Source organism: Scyliorhinus torazame, chromosome 2 (genome assembly GCF_047496885.1).
Source record: "Scyliorhinus torazame isolate Kashiwa2021f chromosome 2, sScyTor2.1, whole genome shotgun sequence".
NCBI classification, from domain to species: Eukaryota; Metazoa; Chordata; class Chondrichthyes; order Carcharhiniformes; family Scyliorhinidae; genus Scyliorhinus; species Scyliorhinus torazame.
This window is the reverse complement of record NC_092708.1, coordinates 384,589,206-384,617,203: the sequence shown is the minus strand read 5'-3', so window position 1 is coordinate 384,617,203 and position 27,998 is coordinate 384,589,206. Positions and strand designations below refer to the sequence as shown.

The window sequence follows — 27,998 nt, the reverse complement described above, 5'->3', positions numbered from 1 at the left end:
CTGCGCTGTCGGAGGTTCTATCTTTTTGACTGAGGTGTTAAACTGTGGCCCCCATCTGCTCCCTCATGGCGCTATTGCAAAGGACAGGGAAGTTCCCCTCGATGTTCTGGTCATATATTCATCCTCCAACCAACATTGCCGGAAAAACACAATTGATCTGGTTTAGCTCAGTGGGCTAGACAGTTGGTTTGCAATGCAGAACAAGGCCAGCAGCCTGGGTTCAATTCCCGTACCGGCTGAGAACTCTGAATTCTCCCTCTGTGTACCTGAACAGGCGCCGGAATGTGACGACTAGGGGCTTTTCACAGTAACTTCATTGCAGTGTTAATGTAAGACTACTTGTGACAATAAAAAGATTATTATTATTATCTGGTTGTCTCATTGCTGTTTGTGGGATCTGACACATTCTTCCCTTTATTCCTTCATGGGATGTGAGCGTTGAACTGAATGGCTTGTGAGGCCATTTCAGAGGGTAACGAAGAATCAACCACATTGCTATGGGACTGGAGTCAGTACTCGGTCATGCCAGGTAAGGGTGGCAGATTTCCTTCCGCAACGGACATCAGTAAACCAGATGGGTGGAGAGTCATAAGTCGGCCAGACCAGGTAAGGATGGCAGATTTCTTTCTCCAACGGACATCAGTGAACCAGATGGTTTTAAAAAAATAACAATAAATGATAATTCCACAGTCACCACCACTGATACTAGCTTTGGAATTCATGATCATGTGTTATCATGGTGGGGTTTGAGCCTACGGCCCAGAGCACTGAGCATCTCAGCAGGTCTGACAGCATCTGTGGAGAGAGAAGGGAGCTAGCCTTCCGAGGCTGGGTGACTCTTTGCCAGAGCTTTGTCGTTGCCACCTCGCTTCCAGGGCTTTGACAAAGAGTCATCCAGACTCGAAACGTTACCTCCCTTTTCTTTCCACAGATGCAGTCAGACCTGCTGCGATTGCCCGGCATTTTCTGTCTTGGTTTCAGATTCCAGCATCCCCCGTAACTTGCCTGCACCTGAGGATTACGAGCCCAGTGACTTGCCATTACACCACCGCCTGCCCCTCCATTCCCAGCAGTTACAACACTTCCAAAGTGCTACACTGGCTGTAAATCAGTCTGGAATGTCCCCCCCCCCCCGTGATGAAAGGTGCCACTGAAATGTCTTATTTATTTCAACACTTTGCAGCTTGCAATAATTCTGCTTTCCAGATTACGAATAATTTCCCCTGGAAGGAATAAAGATATTTCAGAAGTTGACAGTGGAATTAGTTGTATGAACTTTAATGCAACTTTGAAGGGTTTCACTAAAGTAAATGGATTTGATGACCTTTCATTGAAATAGCAGTCAAATAAGACAGGCGCATGAACTTACCATAATTCCGTTCGCAATTATCGTCAGCAGCTATTAGGAGACTACTTTAAGCCTGCCAGAAAGGTTTATTTACCTTTATTGGAAATAAAACTCATTGCATTGAGCAATTAGTAAAACAAATGGACACGAAATGTGATTTTCCATCAATGGGCAGGGGTTTCCCGTACCAGCCTCCCCGAACAGGCGCCGGAATGTGGCGACTAGGGGCTTTTCGCAGTAACTTCATTTGAAGCTTACTTGTGACAATAAGCGATTTTCATTTCATTTCATTTTGCCCAGCTTTGTGCCCTTAAATGGAAGCGCAATCAGTCTGCATTTGCGATCTGTTCTACTCTTCTTGTTTATTAATGTCCCTGTCTGTGCGGAGTCTGTCCGTTCTCCCCGTGTCTGTGTGGGTTTCCTCCGGGTGCTCTGGTTTCCCCCCACAGTCCAAAGACGTGCAGGTTAGGTGGATTGGCCATGATAAATTGCCTTTAGTGTCCAAAAAGGTTAGGAGGGGTTATTGGGTTATGGGGGTAGGGTGGAAGTGAGGGCTTAGGTGGGTCGGTGCAGACTCGATAGGCTGAATGGCCTCCTGCACTGTATGTTCTGTGTCCTCATATTTACCGATGACCGTTGCGTGTTCTAACGCGAATGGCTGGCAGGAACGGGGCACCGGGTACATGTGAACACACGCAAGCTGGAAACAGCACCGTCATAGACCACAACTGGTGAGTCTGCACACACGCGGAAGCTAACAGCAAGGAGAGAGTCGGTATAAATGGGTCTTTTTCAGGTTGGCAAGATGTTTGCAGCTCCGCGGAGAGACTGGACAGTTTGGGGTTATTTTCCCTGGAACAAAGAAGGCTGAGGGGTGGCTTAATTGAGGTGTACAAAAATTATGAGGGGAAGAGATAGTGTGGACAGGACAAAATTGTTTCCCTTGGTGGAGAATTGTAGAGCCCGGGGACGTGGGCGGCACGGTAGCACAGTGGTTAGCAATGTTGTTTCACAGCGTCAGGCTCCCAGGTTCGATTCCTGGCTTGGGTCACTGTCTGTGCGAAGTCTGCACGTTCTCCCTCTGTCTGCGTGGTTTTCCTCCGGGCGCTCCGGTTTCCTCCCACAAGTCCCAAAAGACCTGCTTGTTAGGTGAATTGGACATTCTGAATTCTCCCTCCATGTACCCGAACAGGCGACGGAATGTGGCGACTCGGGGATTTTCACAGTAACGTCATTGCAGTGTTAATGTAAGCCTACTTGTGACAATAATAAAGGTTATATCGATTTAAGAAAAGTGAAAGAAGGTATAAATGGGACATTTTTTGCGCGGAGGATAGTGGGAGTCTGGAATTCGCTGCCCGAGTTGGTGGTGGAGGCAGGGACCCGAAACCCTTTTAAGAAGTTCCTGGATCTGCACCTGAAGTGCTCCAAACTACAGGGCTATGGACTGGGTGTAAGAAGGTGGGATTAGAAAGGGCCTCTGGATGCCCTAGAGCTGACTTGGGCAAGATGGGCCGAATGGTCTCCTTCTGTGCTGTAACTTTTCTATGATTCTATGTAACGAGTGGTGGGCCACAGGGCCCAGTGCTGGGACCTCAACATGTTTACAACTTGCATAAATGATTTGGATGAAAGGTTGGATGGGATGTTGGCCAAACCTACTAATGACACTGGGAAAGTAAGTTGTGAAGGGGACATGAGGAAGTTACAAAAACATACAGGGAAGGTAAGCAAGTGACTAAAGTCCTGAGGATTGACCATTGGTGTAATTTATTTAAATTATGTAAAACTCCTCATCATTTTTACCCAACATTATTTTTCCCAAGGTTAGGAAGTCGAGCAGTGACAGAGATTGTCGGTAAAGTCAGATCATGAATTCAGGCGAGGGAGCTCCTGAAGGAAAGAATTATAATTGTAGAGCTATGACTGTAACAACGTAAGAAATAGGAGGAGCAGGAGGTCATCCAGCCCAACGAGATCATTCTGCCATTCAATAAGATCAGGGCTGATCCTTGCCTACACCGCCCCCTCCCCACAATAGCATTCCATCCCCTGGTTGATCAGAAATCTGTCTAATTCAGCCCTGAATATATGCAATGACCCAGTCTCCACTACTCTTTGGAGGAGTAAATTCCAAAGATTGACAACCTTCTGAGGGAAGAAATTTTTCCTCATCTCCGCTGCCTCTCGGGCGGGATTCTCCCATCGGGTGGCTAAGTGTCGACGCCGGCGTAAAAACGGGAATGTTTTACTCCGGCATTGGCGCCTGTTCCAGGACCCCATTCACCGGCCCACAGGGGGCTAGCACGGCACTGGAGCGGCCCAAGCCGCCCCAGCTGCCGATCGCGGCCTGAACCCGGCGCAGCGGCGTCCGCGCATGCGCAGTTGGGCCGGCGCCAACTGGCCCATGCGCAGGGGCCTTCTTCCCCGCGCCGGCCCCGACGCCAAATGGCGCAGGGCTACAGGAGCCGGCGCGGAGGAAAGGAGGCCCCCAGCTAGAGAGGCTGGCCCGCCGATCGGTGGGGCCCGATCGCGGGCCAGGCCACTACGGAGGCCCCCCCCCCACCCAGGTTCGCCCCCCCTCCAGTGGCTGTCCCCGGACCCTTCATCACCGAGGTCCCGCCTGCTCAGTGGATGTTAGAACGGCACCGGCGGGACTCGGATTTCTTGTGACGGCCGCTCGGCCCATCGGGGCCGGAGAATTGGCACGCCGGCCCGTGCCGGCCCAGGCCGGAGAGTCAGCGCATTCTCTGACCGGCGCCGCACTGATCACGCTGGCGCCAATGGCACCGATTCTCTGCTCTGCGGAGAATTGTGTCCTAGCGTCGGGGCGGCGTGGCGCTATTCACGCGGCGCCGATTCTCCGACACGGCGGGGGGTCGGAAAATTCCGCCCCTCATTTTCAGTGTCTCCCCTCATTCTAGATTCCGCATCGCAAGCGGACACAGCCTAACAGTATCCACCCCATCAAGCCCGCTCAGAATCTTACAGCTTTCAATCAGGTCACCTCCCATTCTTCCAAACATTGGCGAAAGGGAAATAATGGGCGTCATTCTCCGCCGGCGGGAGTCTCCGTTTTGCCGGCGCCCGGGGGTTTCCCGACGGCGTGGGGCTGCCCCACAATGGGAAACCCCATTGACCGGCCGGTGTTACGGAGACTCCCGCCGGCCGGTCGGGGCAGAAATGTGGCGGGGCAGGTAGGAGAATTTCGCCCAATGTTTCACCAATTTATTGGAGTTATTTGAGGAAGTAACAGGTGGCTATGGATAAAGGGGGACCGGTGGTTGTACTGTACTTGGATTTCCAGAAGGCATTTCTATAAGGTGCCAGATCAAAGTTTATTGTGGAAAATATGTTGGCATGGATCGAAGATTGGCTGGCTAACAGGAGGCAGAGAGTAGGCATACATGGGTCTTGTTCTGGTTGGCAAGATGTAACGAGTGGTGTACCGCAGGGATCAGTTCTGGGGCCTCAACTGATTACAATTCATACAAATAACTTGGATAAAAGAATTGAAGAAATGGTTGCTAAATTTGCTGATTACACAAAGAGAGGTAGGAATGTAAGTTGTGAAGAGGACATAAGGAGGCTCCAAAAAGATATAGAGAAGTGGGCAAAGATCTGGCAAATGAGTATAATGTAGGAAAATGAAAAAAAATTCCATTTTGGCAGGATGAAAAATGATAAGCTTCTTGTCTGAATGGCGAAAGATTGCAGCGATCTTTGACACAGAAGGATCTGGGTGTTTCAGTGCATGAATCACAAAAGGCTGGTATACAGGCACAGCAAGTAATTAGGAAAGCTAATAAAGGTTATGATTTATTGCAAGGGGGAATTGAATACAAAAGAAGGGAGTTTTTTCTTCACTTGTACAGGCACTAGTAAGACCACATCTGGAGTACTGTGTACAGCATTGGCCTCCTTATCTAAGGAAAGATGTAACTGCATTGGAAGCTGTTCAGAGAAGGTTTACCAGGATAATACCTGGAATGGGTGGGTTGTCTTATGTTGGACAGGCTGAGCTTGACTGAAACATATTGCACGGGATTTACCAACCAACCTGCCGCGTGTTATCGGCGGCAAAAGGGGCCCGCCAGAGGGATTTATGGACCCCGCCGTTGTCAATGGGATTTCCCAGTGCCTTCAACTCTCGTCGCCGGGAAACACGTGCACCGGTGTGGGACCGGAATATCCCGCCGCCGTGTACAGTTGGTTGATCGCACCCATAAAATCCTGAGGGGTCTTGACAAGGTGGATGTGGAGAGGAGGTTTCCTTTTGTGGGAAAATCTAGAACTGGGGAAGTCACTGTTTAAAGATAAGGCGCGAGATTCTCCGACCCCCCGCCGGGTCGGAGAATCGCCGGGGGGCGGCGTGAATCCCGGCCCCGCCGGCTGCCGAATTCTCCGGCGCCGGGGATTTGGCAGGGGCGGGAATCGCGCCGCGCCAGTCGGCCCCGGCTATTCTCTGGCCCGCGATGGGCCGAGTGGCCGCCCGTTTTCGACCCGTCCCGCTGGCGTATGTTACACCAGGTATTTGCCAGCGGGACCCGGCTGCGCGGGCGGCCTCCGGGGTACTCGGGGGGGGGGGGGGCGCCGGGGCATTTGGCCCCGGGAGGTGCCCCCACGGTGGCCTGGCCTGCGATCGGGGCCCACTGATCCGCGGGCGAGCCTGTGCCGTGAGGGCACTCTATTCTTCCGCACAGGCGGCTGTACCGGCCCACCATTGCCGGTGCGGAGACGAACCCTTCTGCACATGCACTGGGATGACGCCAGCACACGCTGGCGCTCCCACGCATGCGCCAATTCGCGCCGGCCGGCGGAGGCCCTTCAGCGCAGGTTGGCGTGGCGCCAAGCCCCTTCCCCGCTGGCCGGCGCGGCGCAAACCACCCCGGGGACGGCCTAGCCCCTGCAGGTGCGGAGGATTCCGCACCTTTGGGGTGGCCTGACGCCGGAGTGGTTCCTCAGCGCTGGGTAGGGGAGAATCCCGCCCCACCGGGTAGGGGGTAATCCCGCCCAAGGGGTTCGCTCACTTAAAACGGAGATGAGTCAAAATATCTTCTCTCAGAGGTTGGTGGGTCTTTGGAACGCTCTTCCTCAGAAGGCGGTGGAAGCAAAGTCTTTGAATATTTTCAAGGCAGAGGCGGAGAGATTCTTGGGAAGCAAGGGGGTGATAAGTCACTGGGGGCTCGGCGGGATGCAGATTGGCGGGACCATCAGATCAGCCAAGGTCTTATTAAATGGTGGAGCAAGCTCGAGGGGCCGAATGGCCTACTCCTGTTCCTCGTTCGTAAACTCCAACAAATGTGGGCCCAACATGCACAGCCTGCCCTCATAAAACAATTCATTCGTTTCTGGAATAAGCCTAATGAAACTAGGTCAAACCTATCCCCTCACAAACAAGGAGATTAAAACTGTATATAGCACTCTAGACGTATCAAAAATGCCCTGTACATTTTTACCAAGACATCCAGACCTATCTACTCCATCTCCCTTCAGGAGACAGCGGGAGACTGAGGCTAACTGGAAAGCTCTTTGAAAGAGGCAAGACTGGCACAGAGGGGGAAATGGCCCTGTTTGATTTGTATGGTTCTGAATCGGTACTGCCACTACTGACGTCTCTCATTTGAAATATTTTCCGGGCCTGCACTTATGAAAAAACAAAAGAGGTGAATAGGTGGCAGTCTGTCCACAGGGTGAAAACACAACCGAGTGCCCGCCTGATCCCATCCTTCACCAACACGCCTGTAAAGGAAACAATATAGTCTGAAAACAGGCCGCAGGCTGGACGGCGAGAAGCAGTTCCAAAGGCTCCTTGTGGAAATTAAATCTTTCTGTCCCTCCGTTTGTGTCCCCAGACTCGCTCAGTCATCATTGGAGAGCTGCAGTTAGATCAAGAGACAGAATCACTGGGAGGGATTCACAGGAAAATCCATCCTCTTCAAAGTGTCAGAGGAGTGTGTGAGAAGCCAGACATATCGCCACAGCAGCAGACAATGGTGTGAATAATAGGATCACTGCGATGTGGAGAATGAAACGCTGTGCCTGCTCGATATTTCATCATTACCAGTACTGTTTGGGTGTTATCTGGAGCTGGCTGCGTTTCCATTCAGAGTTAATGGAGATCCTACTGCTGCACAGGGACCTGTTTATTCACCTGCCGTCCACATCTTAACCGACACCAAGGCCCATTCACCAACCATCTCAAATACTCACTGACTGCACTGGCTGTTTAGACCCTGGGTTCTGGAATTCCCTGCCTGCACCATTCTACTTTGCTACCTCGCTCCCTCTCCCTTGCAGTAGAGCAGAAAAATCAACGCTGACATTCCAGTGCAACACTGAGGGAGTGCCGCACTGTCAGAGGGTCAGTACTGAGGGAGTGCTGCACTGTCAGAGGGTCTGTACTAAGGGAGAGCTGCACTGTCAGAGGGTCAGTACTGAGGGAGTGCTGCACTGTCAGAGGGTCAGTACTGAGAGAGTGCTGCACTGTCAGAGGGTCAGTACTGAGGGAGTGCTGTACAGTCAGAGGGTCAGTACTGAGGGAGTGCTGCACTGTCAGAGGGTCAGTACTGAGGGAGCGCCGCACTGTCAGAGGGTCAGTACTGAGGGAGTGCCGCACTGTCAGAGGGTCAGTACTGAGGGAGTACTGCACTGTCAGAGGGTCAGTACTGAGGGAGTGCCGCACTGTCAGAGGGTCAGTACTGAGGGAGTGCTGCACTGTCGGAGGGTCAGTACTGAGGGAGTGCCGCACTGTCAGAGGGTCAGTACTGAGGGAGCGCCGCACTGTCAGAGGGTCAGTACTGAGGGAGTACTGCACTGTCTGAGGGTCAGTACTGAGGGAGTGCTGCACTGTCAGAGGGTCAGTACTGAGGGAGTACTGCACTGTCTGAGGGTCAGTACTGAGGGAGTGCCGCACTGTCAGAGGGTCAGTACTGAGGGAGTACTGCACTGTCAGAGGGTCAGTACTGAGGGAGTGCCGCACTGTCAGAGGGTCAGTATTGAGGGAGTGCTGCACTGTCAGAGAGTCAGTACTGAGGGAGTGCCGCACTGTCAGAGGGTCAGTACTGAGGGAGTACTGCACTGTCTGAGGGTCAGTACTGAGGGAGTGCTGCACTGTCAGAGGGTCAGTACTGAGGGGAGGGAGTACTGCACTGTCTGAGGGTCAGTACTGAGGGAGTGCTGCACTGTCAGAGGGTCAGTACTGAGGGAGTGCTGCACTGTCTGAGGGTCAGTACTAAGGGAGTGCTGCACTGTCAGAGGGTCAGTACTGAGGGGAGGGAGTACTGCACTGTCTGAGGGTCAGTACTGAGGGAGTGCTGCACTGTCAGAGGGTCAGTACTGAGGGAGTGCCGCACTGTCAGAGGGTCAGTACTGAGGGAGTGCCGCACTGTCAGATGTGCCATCTGTCAGATAAGACATTAAACAGAGGCTCTGGCCTCGCCTGTCAGGTGGATGTAGAAGTTCCTCTGGCACCAATTGAAAGAAGAGTTGGTGGGTTATTCCTGTTGTCTTGGCCAATATTTAATTCACAATCAGCATTACAAAAGCAGATTATCTGGTCAGTGCCACATTTTTGTTTGTGGGAACTTTCTCTGTGCTAATTGGCCGCTGTGCTTCTTGCATTAATTACAACAGTAACTACACTTCAAAAAACCTTCATTGATTGTAAAGAACTTTTGAGATTTCCTCTGGTGGTGGAAGGCGCTGTCTAATTGTGAGTTTTTAAATTTTGCTCAACCTTTAAAACCCTCTTTAAAAGCTGGGGGGGGAGGTGGGGTGGGGGGATTTTCCAGCTGTTCCTGTTGGTGGGATTGTCTGACCCTCTCAAAGGCGCCCCCCCCCAGACTATCTCCCCCCCTCCCACTTTGGCCAAGGTTTTGTTAATCTGCCCTAACATCTCCTCATGTGGCTGTATGTTATATGCTGCAGGTGCAGCAGGTGGGAAAGAAGGCAAACAGTATGCTGGCCTTCATTGCGAGGGGATTCGAGTACAGCAACAGGGGTGTCTTGCTGCAATTATAAAGAACAAAGAACAAAGAAAAGTACAGCACAGGAACAGGCCCTTCGGCCCTCCAAGCCCACGCCGACCATGCTGCCCGTCCAAACTAAAATCTTCTACACTTCCTGGGTCCGTATCCCTCTATTCCCATCCTATTCATGTATTTGTCAAGATGCCCCTTAAATGTCACTATCGTCCCTGCTTCCACCACCTCCTCCGGCAGCGAGTTCCAGGCACCCACTACCCTCTGTGTAAAAAACTTGCCTCGTACATCTCCTCTAAACATTGCCCCTCGCACCTTAAACCTATGCCTCCTAGTAATTGACCCCTTTACCCTGGGAAAAAGCCTCTGACTATCCACTCTGTCTATGCCCCTCATAATTTTGTAGACCTCTATCATGTCGCTCCTCAACCTCCGTCGTTCCAGTGAGAACAAACCGAGTTTATTCAACTGCTCCTCATAGCTCATGCCCTCCATACCAGGCAACATCCCGGTAAATCTCTTCTGCACCTTCTCTAAAGCCTCCACATCCTTCTGGTAGTGTGGCGACTACACTCCAAGAATTGAACACTACACTCCAAGTGTGGCCTCACTAAGGTTCTATACAGCTGCACCATGACTTGCCAATTCTTATACTCAATGCCCCGGCCAATGAAGGCAAGCATGCCATATGTCTTCTTGACTACCTTGGGATGGCGGGACTGACGTATGAGGAGCGGTTGAGTCAATTAGGACTGTGTTCACTGGAGTTCAGAAGAATGAGAGGGAGAATCTCACAGAAACCTACAAAATTATAACAGAACCGGCAGGAAGGATGTTCCCGATGGTGGTTGTGTCCAGAACCAGGGGCCACAGTCTAAGGATATGGGGTAGACCATTTAGGACAGAGATAAGGAGAAATTTCTTCACCCAGAGAGTGGGGAACCTGTGGAATTCATTATCACAGGAAGTAGTTGAGGCCAAAATATTGTATGTTTTCAAGAAGCAGTTAGATCGAAGGACATGGGGGGAAGCAGGAACAGGTTATTGAGTTGGATGATCAGCCATGATCATAGTGAATGGCGGAGCGGGCTCGAAGGCCTCCTCCTGCTCCTATCTTCTATGTTTCTCTGTTATTTAATAATCATTCCTGCGAAGCACTTTGGGATGGTTGTCTCCATTAAGGATGTTATTCAAATGTAAGTTGTTGGTGTGGGAAGTGTGGAATGTGCCTCATTTGTCCTCGCAGGGTTTATGCCTGTCAGATGTGTTCGGACTGCCCTGTTGCCTGTGGGGAGTTGCCCGTTTAACAGATAAGGGAGGAGAGAGTTGACTCCCTCCTCCTGACGGTAACTGAGCAGAGGAGGGAGTAAAAACCGAATCGTTGGTTTTAGCTGCTTTCGTTCTACCTCACGCGGATTTTGACATTGGATCACCGGTGCATCAACTGTGGCTCAACGGATAGCACTCTCACCTCCTGAGTGTGTCAAGAGTTCAAGTCCTGCACCAGAGGCTAGAAATGGAAATTCTAGCCTGATACTCCAGTGTGGTACTGAGGGATGGGACATTAAACCAAGGCCCCTTCTCTTCTGAGCTATCAGGAAGAAGATGTGGGTGAAAACTCCCCCACTAATTTCAAAGAACCCCAGCGTGCCCTAGCCAATAGTTAGCCCTTAACTGGCCACGCCAAAAGCAGATTCGCTTGTCCTTTTCACCTCACTGTTTTGTGGGATCTTTCTGTGCACAAATTGGCTTCCACCGTTTTGGACTTCCCAACAGTGACTGCGCTTCAGCAAGGTCAATTTCTTCTCTTCCTTACTTCAGCCGATGGAGGCGTTTTAAACGGGAAAGTTTGGAAATTCCCAGTCACCACGATCTGACCTCCCCTCCCCCTGTTCCTCTCTCCTCCTACTTTCAGCCTTGCTGGTGCCCTCTTCCAGCGCACCTTGGCTTGACATCTCTGCTTCTCAATTTAAAAGCACGTGGTGGGATTAGATCCTCAATTGGAACCTCGATCGGTGATAAATAATCCCCAAAGCCACTCTATCATAACTCGATCTCTAATGAAAGGCGGAGTATTTGGAAATTCCTGTTAGGCGGCCTGACCTGGTGACCCTCCACCAGGGCTGCTGTGATAGGAGCATTCTCACTACATCAAGGTTATGTTATTAATTATTTATCCTCCATTTTCTTTTATTTCCCACATCTCAATTACCCGCCTTCCACCCGGACCCCTGGTAGCTTCTGTGCATCTCTGCAGGCACGCTGATAAATCACCCAAGGTGCAGAATGTTCAAAAGAATGGTGTATGTTTAACTGCAATCCTGCATGGGGTTATTTGTTGATTCAACTCCCCCAGCGCACACCGAGGCGGTCTCCCACAATCTACCCTCCGTCAACCTGGAGTCTTCCAAAAGTCTGCTGCGTGCGTATCAACTGCGGCTACTCTGTCACCGGCTGAGGAATGAATATTGGTTTGTACGCCTACCACCCCTGTGCTCGCTGACTTACGATGACTCCTGGTCAAGCAACAGCTTTATTTAAAAAATTTCTCATCCTGGTTTCCAAACCCCTCCGTCGCCTCCTTGGCTCCAGAATCCCCTCCAACCCCTCAGGGAAGTCCGTGCTCCTGTAACTCTGCCCTCTGGTCCTGGTGCACCTCCGACCATGCCCCTGGTCTCTGACCGGCCCCCGAGATCTATGGACGGCACGGTGGCACAGTGGTTAGCACTGCTGCCTCACGGCTCCAGAGACCCAGGTTCAATTCCGGCCTTGGGTCTGTGCGGAGTTTTCACTCTCTCCCCGTGTCTGCGTGGGCTTCCTCCGGGTGCTCTGGTTTCCTCCCACATTCTAAAGATGTGCAGGTTAGGTGGATTGGCCATGATAAATTGCCCCTCAGTGTCCAAAAGATTAGTGGGGTTACTGGGATAGGGTGGAGGCGTGTGCTTAATTAGGGTGCTCTTTCCAAGGGCTGGTGAAGACTCGATGGGCCGAATGGCCTCCTTCTGCACTGTAAATTCTATGATTATGAGGAAAATCTACTTCTGCCCGGGTTAAGTGCCTGGCTGGCACCGAATACAGCGGAGCCTTCCTAAGAATAAGCGACGTGGGTCTTCCACCGGCTGTCCAGCCGGCAGGCACGACCCCGCCCGGCCGGGCCGAGAAAGATCTCACTGAGGCGGAGCCTGATCCAGCTTGAGGTGGTGTCGAGGGCCGCACCTCGCACAAGCCAGAATGAGTCGTGTCTTTGCAGGGATCAAGGATAGGTGCATGCGCTGTTCGAGAGGGCCTGCACATCACACACACACACACACAATATCCTGTTCCTATCCCAAGCTTTTGGGTCTCCCTTTTCAGCACCATGTCAGCGATCCTGAACATCGAGCTGGAGCCCTGTCCATTCGCGGCTGTATTTGGGATTTCGGACTTGCCGGAGCCGAGGACGGACGGGCGGGGGGCAGATGTCCTGGGCTTTGCCTCGCTGGTTGTTCAGAGGCGAGTCCTGTTGAGTCGGAGGCTGGTTACGCCACCTCGTGCCTCGGCGTGGCTGGGTGTTTTTTTTTTAAGTTTGTTGTTTGTATTTTCTGCATGAATTCGTCCCCCACCCTCCCAATCCAGGCATCACCGATATACATTCCACATGTCCATTACCCTCCTCTTCAATATTCATTTGATCGTAGAATCCCCATCAGTGAGCAAATTAAAAATGAATTCATTAGGACCAATTTGACTGCAGATAAAATTGATTTAGTCGCCCATTCTACATCAGCCTGAATATGATTTTGTTACTGACTTCAATCGGGATGAAAATGTGAGGATCTATCTGTAATATAAACACTGTGCAGCTGAAACATTATCTTCGCGTTTTACACAACTGCCTAAAATGAAAGTTACTCTTGTGCTGTTTGACATGTCTTGAGGACAGGTTCATCCCATTCAGGCTAACTGCACATACAGCACACTCTGCTTAACGCTGGACCTTCAGGGAGCCGAGATGTGTTCGTTGAAGAATTTAACATGACCTGCCTGCAAGCTCAGTTCGAAATGTTTGTGCAGTAGGGTGTGACAGACATTGGACTTTTCTCGCCTGACTTCTGGGGCGAAATTCTCCCGAAACGGCGCGATGTCCGCCGACTGGCGCTCCGCATCTTTGGGGGCCGAGCCCCAACATTGAGGGGCTAGGCCGACGCCGGAGGGATTTCCGCCCCGCCAGCTGGCGGAAACGGCCTTTGTTGCCCCGCCAGCTGGTGCGGAAATGACATATCGGGGCGGCGCATGCGCGGGAGCGTCAGCGGCCGCTGACAGTTTCCCGCACATGCGCAGTGGAGGGAGTCTCTTCCGCCTCCGCCATGGTAGAGACCGTGGCGGAGGCGGAAGGGAAAGAGTGCCCCCACGGCACAGGCCCGCCCGCGGATCGTTGGGCCCCGATCCCGGGCCAGGCCACCGTGGGGGCACCCCCCGGGGCCAGATCGCCCCGCGCCCCCCCCCAGGACCCCGGAGCCCGCCCGCGCTGCCTTGTCCCGCCGTTCAAAAGGTGGTTTAATCTACGCCGGCGGGAAAGGCAATTTATCGGCGGGACTTCGGCCCATCCGGGCCGGAGAATCCAGCGGGGGGGGCCCGCCAACCGGCACGGCCCGATTCCCGCCCCCGCCGAATATCCGGTACCGGAGACTTCGGCAACCGGCGGGGGCGGGATTCACGGCAGCCCCCAGCGATTCTCCAACCCGGCGGGGGGTCGGAGAATGACGCCCCGGTTCAAGTTTGGGCGACGCATTTATTGAACAGCCAGTGTGTTGTCTGAGGAGACATACTGTGTGCAATTATCATACGAAGGGCGAAACAGTTTCCAACGGGGGTGGTGACCCTCAGGATAAAAATCACCACCAGCCAGCTCGCGGAATGGGAGTGCTCGTCTGAAAATGTGGTGGAGGCAGGGTCAACTGGGGCTTAAGAAAGAGAATTCTTTCATCACCTGAAAAGGAAAAGTTGCAGGGCCACAGGGAAAAGGCAGGGGAATGGCAGGGGGGAAATGGTTCCTTCAGGGGGCCAGTACCGATATGACAGGCTGAAGGGCCACAATCTCTGCTGTAAACGTTCTGTGATTCAATGAATGGGTCCAGAATGTTCTCTCTGATAGTGTGGTGGAGGGAGTTTCGCACAAGGTCTTCGAAAGAAAATTGGATATTTATCTAAAGAGGAAGGGTTTGCAGGGCCACCAGAGAGCTGGCATGGACAGGATAGGGTGAATGGCCTCCTTCTGTGCTGTAACCATTCGATGATTAAACCTTAAGAAATGAATTGAACAATCTCACACTAGGTCAGAGCTGACATCGACATAAAACAGCAGCACCAGGACTTCTCACCAGGTCTGTTATCACTGCCAAAGTCAAAATACCATTCTTCAATCTGATAAAATGGAGCCTCATGTTCACATATTAAAACAAAACTATTCAGAAGGAAGTAACAAGGTGTTCTTACAAGAGATAAGCAAATGGATAAACTCATTGCCTCGGCGATAGAAATAGGAGTCATTCAACTTGGGTAACAGTCCCTTCCGGACAATTGAATAGGAGGGTGCAATTGAACATAGGTCCACTAGGCTGACACTGGCGTTGGGGGATCTGCCCTATGAGGAGACATTGGTTCGACTGGGTCGATATTCACCAGAGTTTAGAAGGAGGAGAGGAGATCTGATTGTAATGGGTAACATTCTAACAGGGCTGGGACAGACTAAATGCAGGGAGGATGTTTCCCTGGGTGGGGACTGTCGAGCCAATGGGCACTCTCTCAGAATGGGGCAGCACGGTAGCCTTGTGGATAGCACAATTGCTTCACAGCTCCAGGGTCCCAGGTTCGATTCCGGCTTGGGTCACTGTCTGTGCGGAGTCTGCACATCCTCCCCGTGTGTGCGCGGGTTTCCTCCGGGTGCTCCGGTTTCCTCCCACAGTCCAAAGATGTGCAGGTTAGGTGGATTGGCTATGATAAATTGCCCTTAGTGTCCAAAAATTGCCCTTAGTGTTGGGTGGGGTTGCTGGGTTGTGGGGATGGGGTGGAGGTGTTGACCTTGTGTAGGGTGCTCTTTCCAAGAGCTGGTGCAGACTCGATGGGCTGAATGGCCTCCTTCTGCACTGTAAATTCTATGTCTATCTATGTAAATACGGGGTAGACCATTTAGGACTGAGATGAGGAAAGATTTCTTGGCTCAGAGGGTGGTGAACCTGTGGGTTTTCTCTACCGCACGAGGCTGTACATAGCCAAGTCGCTGAATGTGTGCAAGAAAGAGATAGATAATTTTTTAGATTTGACTGGCAAGGGTACGGGGAGAAAGCAGGAACATGGCATTGGGATCGAGGATCGCTCATGATCACAGTGAATGGCGGAGCAGGCTTAAAGGGCCGAATGGCCTACTGCTGCTCCTCGTTTCCATGAACGAGTGAGTGGCATAAGGAGTCCCACCAGCCCCAAAGTATATAAACCGGACAGCTGAAGAGGACAGATCACATCGGCTTCCTCGAGGTGAACCCATGATTAACACCTTCAGCTCAAGAGAGACCCAAAGTTATGGAGATCAAACCATTTTGCCTCACCCGGTCCAATCCCGGGAAAACACCCTCACCTGTTACGTGTCGTACGTCTGCATATTTGGATTGTGTGTGTGTTTAAACTGCTGCTCTGCCCCTTTTCAATGAACCACTTGCAACTCTTCAGAGTGATCTGAGGGTCCCTGATGGACTCTCATTCTGCTGATCCTGCACATCATTGGTGCCAAATGTTACCAGCAAGGTTAGCAATGAATCTCCCCTGCTTGCCAAGGCTGTTCAACCGATTGTAAAGTTATCTCCGGACTTTTTTTGATTGGATTGTTCCAAAATATATCCCAAACTAGACGGCATGAATATAAGATCATCAATCGGTAATTGAGGAGAAACCCCTTTACTCAAGAGAGTGGTTAGAATGTAGAACGCCCTCGTGCAGGGAGTAGTTGAGTCAAATGGTGCAGATGCATTCAAGGGGAAGGTGATAAGAATGTTTGGGGGGGAAGGGACAGAAGGGTATCAAAGTGGGTTGTGGTAAACAGGGTTGGGGGGAGTTGGTGTGGAGCTTAAACCCTGGCTGTCAGACTTGACAGGCGAACTGCCCTGTTTCTGTCCTGGAAAATCTTAATAAAAGATTGATTCAAATATATAGTAGAGAAAATGGCAATGCTGTAAATGGATCAAATCTTTGACTCACACTGGAAATAACTTTGATCACGAATAAAACTTGATTGATCTTACACCCATTACAAAATTTACCCCGGTATAAACCTTGACCAAGAGGTTTTGGTCATCTGTCCTAACATCTCTTTACGAGGTTCGTTGTCGCACTCTAGTTTACAATGCTCGTGTGAAGTGGCTTGGGATGTTAAATTACGCTAGGCATGCTACACAAACATAAGTTATTGTTTTTCTTGTCATTACCTGGTGTAGTTGATAATATCCGTCTTTGGAAGTGCGGCACAGCTAATGGAACGCTGGCCAGCACACGCCGGATGTGGTAGATGAGACCGTTGCTCGCCCAAAAACATGATACATCATTAAATAATGCACTAAATGCATTAGTGAGCGCTGATGGACTTGTCCGTTGCAGCTTGTGTTTGTGGTGAGATTGGGAAAATAGGATTGGCACCAAGCTCAAATTGCAACAGCAGCCAAATGTAGATGGTTTTGTTTAGCGTGATACTCTTGGGAGTGGTTGTTGCTGATTCTTGATAGAGTGGGGAAGGGTCTTCCATTGTTAGAGTCTTCTTAATATACAACTACCCCTGGTTTGGCAGGGGATTTAAACACAGCTGACTGGTTTTCCCTTTCCAGGAATGGGATGTGCCTGAGTCAGCAGGTTGTATTGTCCAGGTGAGTGTTAAGCCAGTGATTTTTTTCACTGCCCCTGTCTGGACTGCTCTCTAGCTTCCAGAGAGTGGTCTCTCTTCCACAGGGTCTGTGGAGGGAGGGTCTCCTTATCTGGGGAGTCTCGTTATTTAGGGGATCTCTGGTGGTGGTCGAGATGGGGGGAGGTCGGGTCGCGCCCGTACTTGGAGGGGGGGGGGGAGGGGGAGTGGGAGCTGGGGGTTATCCAGAAATCCCAGTGGGGGGGTGGCTGAATAGTGCTGGTGTGGGGGAGGGGGGGGGGGCTGAATATCGTTGTGTGGGGGTGGGGAGGGCAGCCGCGGGACCTCATTAGCGGGCCGCCCGCTCAAAATGGCAGTCCTATAGCGGGATTTTAGGGAATCCCTCGCAATCCACGCCATGCATAATTTGCCATTTTGTGCACTGCAAGCGCCTACAAGCAGGGGGATTCTCCACCCCGTCAGCCGGCCAATGGGGTTTCTCATTGTGGGCAGCCCAATGCTGTTGTGAGATCCCTGGGCATGGGTGCACTGCCGGTGAAATGGATAATCTCGCCAGTGGAGAAGCCAGCCCCTGGTTTCAGCAATTGATGAACAGTCCTGATGCACGATCAATTGCACAAAGACTTGAGCTGGGTACAACTGAGGCTTTATTGCTCTAAGATGTGTGGCCTCCCACAGCAGCTGGCGAAATGGCTGCATCATGGAGGGCACACATACTTATACTCCGCCTACTGGGTGGAGCCAGCAGGCAGGGACTACCAATGTACCTGCAGGACAGGTCCTACCATACTTCACCTAATAGAGGTGCAACAGTGGTTTACCACATTCACCCCCTGTTAAAATTGAGTCCGGCGGGGGTGGTGGAGAACTATATACAGCAAATGGTTTTCTTTTTACATTTACATTTACAATTTTTGATAGAGAGGGAAAAAAATGTCTTTTGAAGTCCAGTGGACCGGTCCGGGGCCTTGATGAGCCGCTGGGAGCGACGTAGTGGTGGCGGCGATACCGATGCTGATCTGATGTCCGGAGCCTCCGGGAGCGTGCCGAAATCCTCTTCATCCTCGAGCGTGGGCAGGGGGAGGACGGATGGTCCCAGGGGGGTTGCTGCTGTGAGCGCCGGGGGAGGGGAGGGTGGTGCCGGGCCGGGAGGGGTGTGTGTGTGTGTGTGTGTGTGCTAAAGATAATTGAGCAGTTGAGGTGAGAGCCACCAATAATTGTGCGGTTGGGCAAGAGAGCCCTTGATAATTACTGCATTGGGGAGCGGGGGTGGGGAGCCCCTGATACCTACGTGATGGGCAGTTCTGGAGGGAATTTGAGGTCAGTTCCAATCGGGCCGCCCTTTGAAGATGGTGCCCCGATCTCTGTGGAGGTGGCCGCACCAGCTCGATCAGGTGCCACCCTGCCAGACTGAGGGTGTAACCCACGCCCCCTGATTTTATTGTTGTCAGAGTGGCAGAAAATCTAACCTGAAAACTCGGCAGTGCATCTGGAGAGCTGCACGCGGGTTTCCCAGTCAAAGCCTGACACTCTGATTGTGGGTAAAATTCTGCCGATGGAGTTAAGTTAGTAGCACTTGCTGTTGCACAGTAAGAGTTTTGTTTGGAACATGAAATCCTGTGACATAATTCTGTCAGTTAATAACTGGGAGTTCAAATTGCTTTTGAGAAGTTAACTGTCGCGACTGAGATCATAATGATTCCCAATTACAATCCCTCCATCACCAATGGCCCTGCTTCTAATTACATCTGTCCTAAGCTCTGGACTTTGCTCCTTTTCACATCCCTGGCTTATTTTCCTCCTTCGAAACAATCCTTAAAACCTATTTTGTTGGCCAATTTTTTTGTCATTTGACCTAATATCTCCTCATGTGAATCCGTGTCATCCTTTGTTTCGTAATGTCTGTATGAAGTCCCTTGAGGCATTTCATTATGTTCACGGTGCTATGGGCTATCTCAACATAAGTTGTCGATATCTGGGCATGTCACAAGGAAACTATGTGGCCTTATGATTCACTCTCTTCTCAATGAATAAACCTTGGCTGAATCAAACATTGTTCTTCGGCTTTCAGGTTGATTCAGTGTGACTTTCTTTACTTTAATAAATTTGATTGGTACTTTTAGCCTGAATTGAATGGACTGGCAATGTTTTGTTTGTGAACTCCTGAGTAAATCAAAGACGCATTGAGCATTCCAAATGATTTCCTGCTACACGTGTTGTGCTTCAACTCATAACAAATAACACTGGGCTTCTCTTTTATTGCAACCTCTCAAAAACATATATAGACCAAGTGGCCGAATTGTAATATTAGCAGGCCAATGATCTGGATAAAAAGATCTGGAACCTAGATTGACACTTGTGTCCTGGATCAGTTTAAAATCATAAGAACATAAGATATAGGATCATGAAATAGAGGAGCAGGTTTAGGTCATCCCGCCCATCGCGTCTGTTCCGTCATTCAACCATGGTTGATATATTTGTCATCCCCATTCTCCTGCCTTCTTCCCGTAACCCCTGATCCCCTTATTAATCAAGAACCTATCTATCGTTGTCTTAAAGACACTCAGTCATTTGGCCTCTAAAGCTTTGCGCGGCAAAGAGTTCCACAGATTCTTCACCCTCTGGCTGAAGAAATTCCTCCTCATCTCTGTTTTAAAGGATCGTAACTTCAGTCTGAGACTGTGCCTTCGGGTTCAAATCTCTCCTACTAGTGAAATATCCTCTCCACATCCACTCTATCTGGGCCTCGCTGTATTCTGTAAGTTTCAATGAGATTCCCCCTCATCCTTCCAAACTCCATCGAGTGCGGACCTGGAGTTTAAGTCCACATAAGACTCCTTTTCTGTTTGTCTTCTACATTGGGGTTGCCGACTTTCCAGGGTTGTCTTGGTGTCCCCAGTGGTTGAAGAAACCCAGAAGAAAAATCAGAACCAAGAAAACTCAAACTCAGCGAGCAAGGATGGAGTATAAGTGGAAGGAAGTCTTGGCTGTGGCAAGACCACCCTGGCAGCTGGAGTACAGGGCACAGATTTACATGCATTCAACAGGTTGAAAATAGAGGGCGCGATTCAACCCAAAACCTTCTGGGCGCAATCTTCCAGCCACGCTGCGCCGGAAAAGCAGCTCGCCGCAGCGCAATGTGGCCGGTGAAAGCCGGACCGGCGAACGCCGAGAGACCCCGCTCCCGTGATCTACCCGGCTAGCAACGGCTCGCGAGATTCAACGCAATCTGGCGAGGCGTTGCAAGGGGAATCCCGCCCACAGTGGGCGGGATCAGCTTTTAGCAAATCTGCCTATTCGAGCGAGGCAGTAAGCCTTACTCTAATGTGCAGATTCCCAAGGTAGCTGAGGCTTTGGGGTTCAATCCCTTCGGCTTGGGGATCTTGGGCGAGCGCAGTTCAGCACTGCTCCCCACAAAGGGAGGGAGGGGGGGGGGGGCAGGCACTTGTGGGCCAGGCACTTGTGGGGGTCTCCAAGGGCATCAGAGGCCCCCACTGCTGGTGTCATCTGGGCTCCCTAGCAGTGCCAGCCTGGCACCCTGGCAGTGACACCTGGGAGCCAGCCTGGCATTGCCAAGGTGCCCAGGTGACACTGCCATCGAGCAGGGGCACTATCAGGTTGGCACTGACAAGCTAGCATTTTCTGTGTGCGCGTTAGGGCCGGGGTTGCCCAATGTGGGGGGGGGGGGGGTGGGGGCCGGGGGGAGGGGGGGCAGGGCGCCCTCCCATGTTGCATTCAGGCTGCGCGGAGGTCGGGGATCTTTTTAATGGGCCTCAGAGATCGTGATGCATTTTAAAAATGGCGTTCTGATCTCAGTTCCGGCGCGCGGAGCTCCCCATTGTACAGAATGGGGCTGTGTGCGGCTTCGCCAGCGCCTTTCCCGCTTAGGCCCCTCATTCAAAGCGAGTCGCGTTGAATAGCCACGTGTGTTCTCGGCACTGCGAGGCTTGGGAACATTGTTCCCTTTTAGGAAGATCGCGCCAACCAAATATCATGTTGGGTGAGTTTGGTGGGGTTTTTTTGAGTGAGATTCACACCGGTATTCAATCACACTCTGGGCACTATTTCATGGAAATGAAGCAATCTCATTTTGGGCACGTTTAGCAGTTTTTCGAACGGCGCTGAGAGCAACTCCGCTATTCAACAGGGGACTCTGCTTCTATATTGTAGCGCGGCCACCGAGGCCGCACTTAGGCCCATTTCCGGCACTAACGATTTCAACACGTTTGGGTGGACCAGTACTATACAGCGCCTGGTCGAGGCCTCACTGGGAAGGCTGCTTGTTCCGGTCCTCCTCATGGCTCATCTAAATATGCTGATCGGGATATCGGCCGGGGCGGGGGGGGGGGCAAGATCCAGGTCGCGGCGTCTCACGGGGTTCGGTTGAATCTCGCGAGACGACCCGAGCGTCACGAATCTCGCGTGATTCAATGGCCTCGTCGCGACGCCGAGTCGGATGTGACGAGGCTGGTAAATTGCGCCCAAGGTCCATGAATTGATTCCTGAGATTAGAGAACTGTGTTGTGTGGAGGGAGAAAGTAGAATGGGCCTACACTCTCTGGAGGTCAGGTGGATGAAAAGGTGATCGCATTGAAACCTGTAAAACTTGGAGAGGTTTTGATGTAATTGAAAAAAAGATTTATTTGTTTGTGGGCTGTGGGATGGGGAGAAATCTTCTCACTCGGAGGATTGTGAATCTTTGGAATTCACTTGCCCAGAGAGCTGTGGATGCAGTCAGAGAGTGCACTCAAGACTGCGATCGGTCAGTTTTGGAGCAGTAAAGGAATCAAGAGGGAGGGCTGGAAAGTGGGGTAGGGGTGGAAGATCTGCCCTGATCTGGGCAGGTTCGAGGAGCCACGTGGCCTACTGCTGCCCTTAGCTTCTTCCCCTGCGTTGGCTGCCCAAATCGGAATTGAAGAGCCTGCCTGAGGTGGGGACATGACTCCCTCAGCTCCCTGGCCCCGGGGATGTGTCCAGGGGGGAGAGCTGGCTATCTGGCTGCTGCCCCCTCGCAATGCATCTGATGCCCACCGAGTCAGCTGCTGCCCTCCTGGGAGGTTAATCAACCCGTCCGAACGGACCTGAGCTGAAGCAGAAACGCGTGAGAGAATATTTTGAATTGATTCAGCAAAATGAGCCTGTCAAAATAAGTCAATATTTTTGGGGAAGGTGGCAGGCAAGGATTGGGGAATATGCAATCATTTTTTTTGCTTTTTATTTTCCATGATTAGCAGCGAACCTCCGTTTTACAAAAGCTCCTTTCTTTGCGTTGAGCAGTTGCAGCTTTGATTTTCCATCGCGCTGGCCATCAGATACAACTGACTCTTCGGTTCTGTTACCATGGTTACAGGCCTGTCAGCCATTTTAGTGCGTGGGATGCAGTGTCTCACTTCTATTGCTGCTTCAGCTGCTGGAGGATTCTTCGTCCGTTCAACCTGAGCGCCACGTTCCATTACTAGGGGGCCCGATTTTTGGGGGGCCCGATGGGTTGACCCAAATGCTTCTGCTTCTCCCACTCCCATCCTCCCCCGTTATCTCCCGCCTCGAATTTGAGCCGCGTGCTTCCCAAGCACCGGGAAATGTCAAGTAGCTCACCCGGTAACTATGGTGCGGGGGAAGTGCTCAGTGGAAACTGGACATGGGGTCGAGCAGTTGAAGTGGACCAAGGTACCTCCCGGCTAGAGTCACCTTGGCATGACCATTCCAAGAACGGCACTGTAGCACAGTGGTTTAGCAGCTCCAGGGTCCCAGGTTCGAACCCCGGCTTGGGTCACTGTCTGTGCGGAGTCTGCACGTTCTCCCCGTGTCTGCGTGGGTTTCCTCCCACAGTCCAGACATGTGCAGGTTAGGTGGATTGGCCATGCTAAATTGTCCCTCAGTGTCCAAAAGGGTTAGGTGGGGTTACTGGGTTACGGGGATAAGCTTAAGTAAAATGCCAGTGCAGACTCGATGGGCTGAATGGCCTCCTTCTGTACTGTAAATTCTATGATAAGAGCTCAACCTTTGTGCTGCAAAGCTCCCTGGCTTCAGACCTCAGCCTAATCAGCCCCCCACCGGCTTTCCCAATGTTCAGTGGGTATTGTTCTTGCCTTTCGAATCAAAGGTTGTGAGTTCAAGTCCCACTCCAGTGGCGTAAGCACAGAATCTAGGCTGACCTTCCAGTGCTGTATTGAGGGGGTGCTGCTCTGTCAGAGGTGCCACCTTTCGGTTGACACGTTAAACCGAGGCACCGTCAGCCCTCTCAGGTGGTCGTAAGCCACCCGATGTCCACTAGTTGGAAGAAGGGCAGGGAAGTTATCCCTGACGTTCTGACCAATATTCATCGCTGAAACAACAACTCCGAAAGAAAGTGCAGATTACCCTGCCACTGCTTTACTCTGTCAAGGGATGTGGGCGTCACTGGCCAGTATTTGCTGCCCATCCCACATTGCCCTTGAATTGAGCGGCTTGCTGGGGCCGTTTCAGAGGGGCATTGAAGAGTCAATCACATTGCTGCGGGTCTGGAGTCACGTACAGGCCCGACCGGGTGAGGACGGCAGAGCTCACTTGCGTGAAGTTGGCCGGTGTGCGTCCCACAGTGACCACACTTCAAAACTCCTTCATTGGCTGGAAAGTGCTTTGGGATTTCCCGAGATCGTGAAACGCGCTACAGAAATGTTAAGTCCTTTTCGAAAATTAGCCGTGCCCTTTCCCCAAGATTTCTGTTCCCGTCTTTCATCAAGTGTACCAGGATGTCCTTCTGTTCACAAGGAACACTGTAGTTGCTGCCGGTAATCTACCCTGTCCCCATTTTGATGCCGAGGATTTGCTATCACCTGGTCACGTTTTATCTTGTGTCACAAACTTGGGTTTTTAACGATGGATAATTTTGCAGGCAATCCCTTTGTGCTGGCCACCCAATACAATGGAAGCATTGTGAACTGGGAAGAGGACACTGATCAACTTCCAGAGGGCACAGGGTGGCATGGCAGACTAAACTGAACGCAGAGGAGGCTGAGGTGATACATTTTGATCGGAAGAACGAGGAGAGAAAATATAAAACAAAGGGTAGAATTCTGAAAGAGTACATGAGCAGAAGGACCTTGGGGTAACCCTTTTGAGTTAACTAACCACTGTACTATCGTGCCGCCCGAGGAGAGAATTCCCTGGGTTGTAATTCCATCTTCCCATTGCTTGATTTCCTTCCAAGGTTGGCCAGTTGGTAAAAATGGGTCCCCGGAAAAAAAGATTGAAAAACACTGCTTTAACAAGTCTACACTAATCCTTCGATTATTCTGCACAATTCTGTAACGCTCACAGCTGTTGGTCCACATATGAGAGACTTGCGTCTGTATAGCACCTTTCATGGCCATAGCACTTCACAGCCAATGACGTGCTTCTGAAGTGCAGTCAGCCAGTATGCGCACAGCAAGATCCCACGTACGAAAAGGTGATAGCGACCAGAATATCCCTCTTTTGTCCTGTGATTGGAGGATGGAATTCAGGCAGGTCACCAGGGACAACTCCCCTAATCTGCTTTGAAATAGTCTAATGGGGTCTCTTACACCCGCTTCAGAGGGGAGTCGGGGCTGCGGTTTCTCATCCATCCCAAAAGACGGCACCTCCGACAGCGCAGCATTCCCTCTGTCGACCAACTATATCTCCGAGGGCAATTTTAAGAAATCCTCTGCCAAATTATCGGGGCAGATGGAAGCTTTGCATTTCCAAAATGAATGAGGTACACCCAACGTGATCGCAGCATGCTCCCCCTAACTGGGAGCTTTACTGTCCACATTGCTTGCTGCCATTCTGGGCCCCCCGCAATTGTGAATTCAATCTGATTGTGTTCAGGGCTGCATTAGAGCGGAAATAAATAGGATTTGTAACTAAATAGAAAAATGGGCCAGTGACACAACATTAGGGATTCAGATAATGAATTTCTGACAGTTTGTTATGCTAATCTAATACAATCTGGTTTGCTAATATTAAATGTAATGCCATGCTGGATACAACCGAAGCAATTAGGTGGTTAGAATTTTATTCACAATCCCATAAATTCATTACTGGCTGCAGTTAGATTGCATATATAAAAGACGGGTAATTAACTTTCCAGCTGGATCTTTGATGGGAGTAAAAATGCAGCAAAATAAAATGGGGCAGATCATGATCTGGTCTCAAAGCCGGGATTTCTTTAACCGCCACCCCACCCCTGTCAGCTCCCCCTCGCTTTGAGAGTTGGCAGAAGCAATGTTCCTTGTTCATTTGTCCTGAGGGTCAGCACAAGACTAGTCCAGCGGAAGGGATAAAAAAACGGCGGGGCAGGGCAAAGCTACTTTGTCGCTCGAGCTCGTGAGCCGGGCGCCCGGTGTTCATTCCACAACAATGTGCTTCTGCCCAAGATGTTTGAATTCCCCTCACAGAGAGGCTCTGCCAAAGGGAGATCGGTGCAGCTTCGCTTTCCTCCTGGAGGGCGGCTTTGCATTTGTATGGCGCCTTTTACGGCCAGCCAGTGAGCTGCTGTTGAAGTAGTCACTGTTGCAACGCAAGAAACATGGCGGCCAATTTGTGCACAGCAAGCTCCCACGAACTACAATATGATGGTAATCTGGGGTGGCACGGTGGTTAGCACTGCTGCCCCACAGCGACAGGAACCTGGGTTCAATTTCGGCCTCGGGTGACTGGGTGGAGTTTGCACTTTCTCGCCCGTGTCTGCGTGGGTTTCCTCCGGGTGCTCCAGTTTCCTCCCACAGTCCAAAGTTGTGCAGGTTAGGTGGATTGGCCGTGCTAAATTGCCCTTAGAGTCCAAAGATGTGTTCAAAGAGGTGCAAGTTGGTGAGGTTACGGGGATAGGGTGAGGCAGTGGGTCTAGGTAGGGTGCTTTTTTCAGAGGGTCGGTGCAGGCACGATGGGCCAAAAGGCACTGTAGCAATTCTTTGTTCTAATCTGTTTTTGTGAGTGGGCAGTGCGGTGGCGCAGTGGGATAGCCCTGCTGCCTCTCGGCGCCGAGGTCCCAGGTTCGATCCCGGCTCTGGGTCACTGTCCGTGTGGAGTTTGCACATTCTCCTCGTGTTTGTGTGGATCTCACCCCCACAAACCAAAGATGTGCAGGATAGGTGGATTGGCCTCGCTAAATTGCCCCTCAATTGGAAAGAAATTAATTGTGTACCCGAAATTTATTTATTTTTTAGAAATCTGTTTTTGTGATAATTGAGGGCCGGACACCAGGTGTAATGGGCCTGCCCTTCTTTGCGATAGTCCTTTGGGATCTCAGATGACCACCTGAGCGAGTACAAAGGGCCTCGGTTTAAAGAAGGCACCTTTGACAGTGCAGCACTCCCTCAGAACAGAGTCACTGGCTTTTCAGGGAGAAATCAGGCTGGTTCTCGCTGCATATTGAATAAGATTCCGACGTGAAAGTGTACGATTGCTTCTGTCGTGAAACCGTGGAGAGTACCGCCAACCTACCCACCAAGCCCCCTCCCCGTCACTCTCTCACCCAGTCCTTTGATGGGGGACTTAGAAAATCTCCATCGCAACGGCCGTGATCAGCTTATTTTTATCAATCATACAATATACTGCACATGAACAAATTATTTTGCCCATAATATCACCGAGCATAGAGCGATAAACTGCTGCCTTACCCAGCTGGCAGGAGACGGTGCCGGGGAGCGAATTGTTTTGAAACGCATCGGCGTTTTTCAGGGAAGTCCCCTGAAATCTTTTTAGCCGCTCAAAGCTCCACAAGAGTTGCATCAGTTTTCATCTCTGCCCCAGTGCTGCGTAACGAGACAATTAGAAATATCCTGGCTGATTCTGAAGGATTAATTAACTTCAAAGCCTATGAACAGTGACTTGATGTCAAATATTAGTGACAGTTAAACAAACTTAGCTCTTCTGAGGATTTGATATTGTAATTATCTGTCATGGTTCTGCAGAGATACTCACCATTATGGCAAAAGACTGGAATGCCGTATTGATTTATGGGCTGGCATCAAGGCTAACTCACTACTGTGCTAATTTACCACATAACGCGCCAGAACCACTTGTCCCTCATTATGATATGTTGGTTTGAGCTCCATTGCATTTTTCAAAGATTTTTTTTTTTCCCCTCTCTGGTCAAAGCAATTAAGCCATTTACAGTCGAACTGGAACTCAGTGGGACAGCTCGGGGTTCTTACACCTCTTGGACCTCCAAACTGATGAGATGAGTATACATTCCTGCCTGTCTGCTGGCTATCTGAATTCTGTGTCAATAAAGTTCGGCAATCTCAGGCCAGCTTCACATCTCTTGGTCCAGCAGTACGCTAACCTGTTCACAATTTGTCATTAAACGCACTCAGGAGGGCCGTTGCCGATTTCATATCTCAGAGCTCTGTATAGATGACACTAGCTCCTCCGGGCAGGAGTTTCAGGGTCTGCCCAACCTGAGACCGGAAATTCCCGCCTGAGGTCAACTGACCTTTGCTTGTCCGTCGAACTCTCTGCCCCACCCGGGACGATTCCCGCGGCAGGCAGGACCGGAAGATTTAGGCCTCTGTGCGCAACAGATTCTATTTACAGTGTTTTAAAATGTCTGCTCCACGCTTCAGCTCTAGCTTCCGGTTCTTTCTACTGCTCCTTTTACTTTTCTCTGAATCCACACCCAGGCTTAGCCAATCAAGCACAGTGAGCGTCAATCGTAAACAGGTTGACATAATCAAACACAGAACAACTGAACCATTGAACGCAGCGGAGAGCTTTTTCAGTTATTTATTCTCAGAGTATGGACATTGCCAGCAAAACTGGCATTCTCTGCATATCCCAA

General features: G+C 51.0%; 1 protein-coding gene across 10 annotated transcripts in view; it reads right to left on the bottom strand.

Moving 5' to 3' along the window:
- nrxn3a (neurexin 3a) overlaps positions 1 to 27,998 on the bottom strand; it is a 2,368,971-nt gene that overhangs the window by 359,159 nt on the left and 1,981,814 nt on the right. The window lies entirely within an intron of this gene.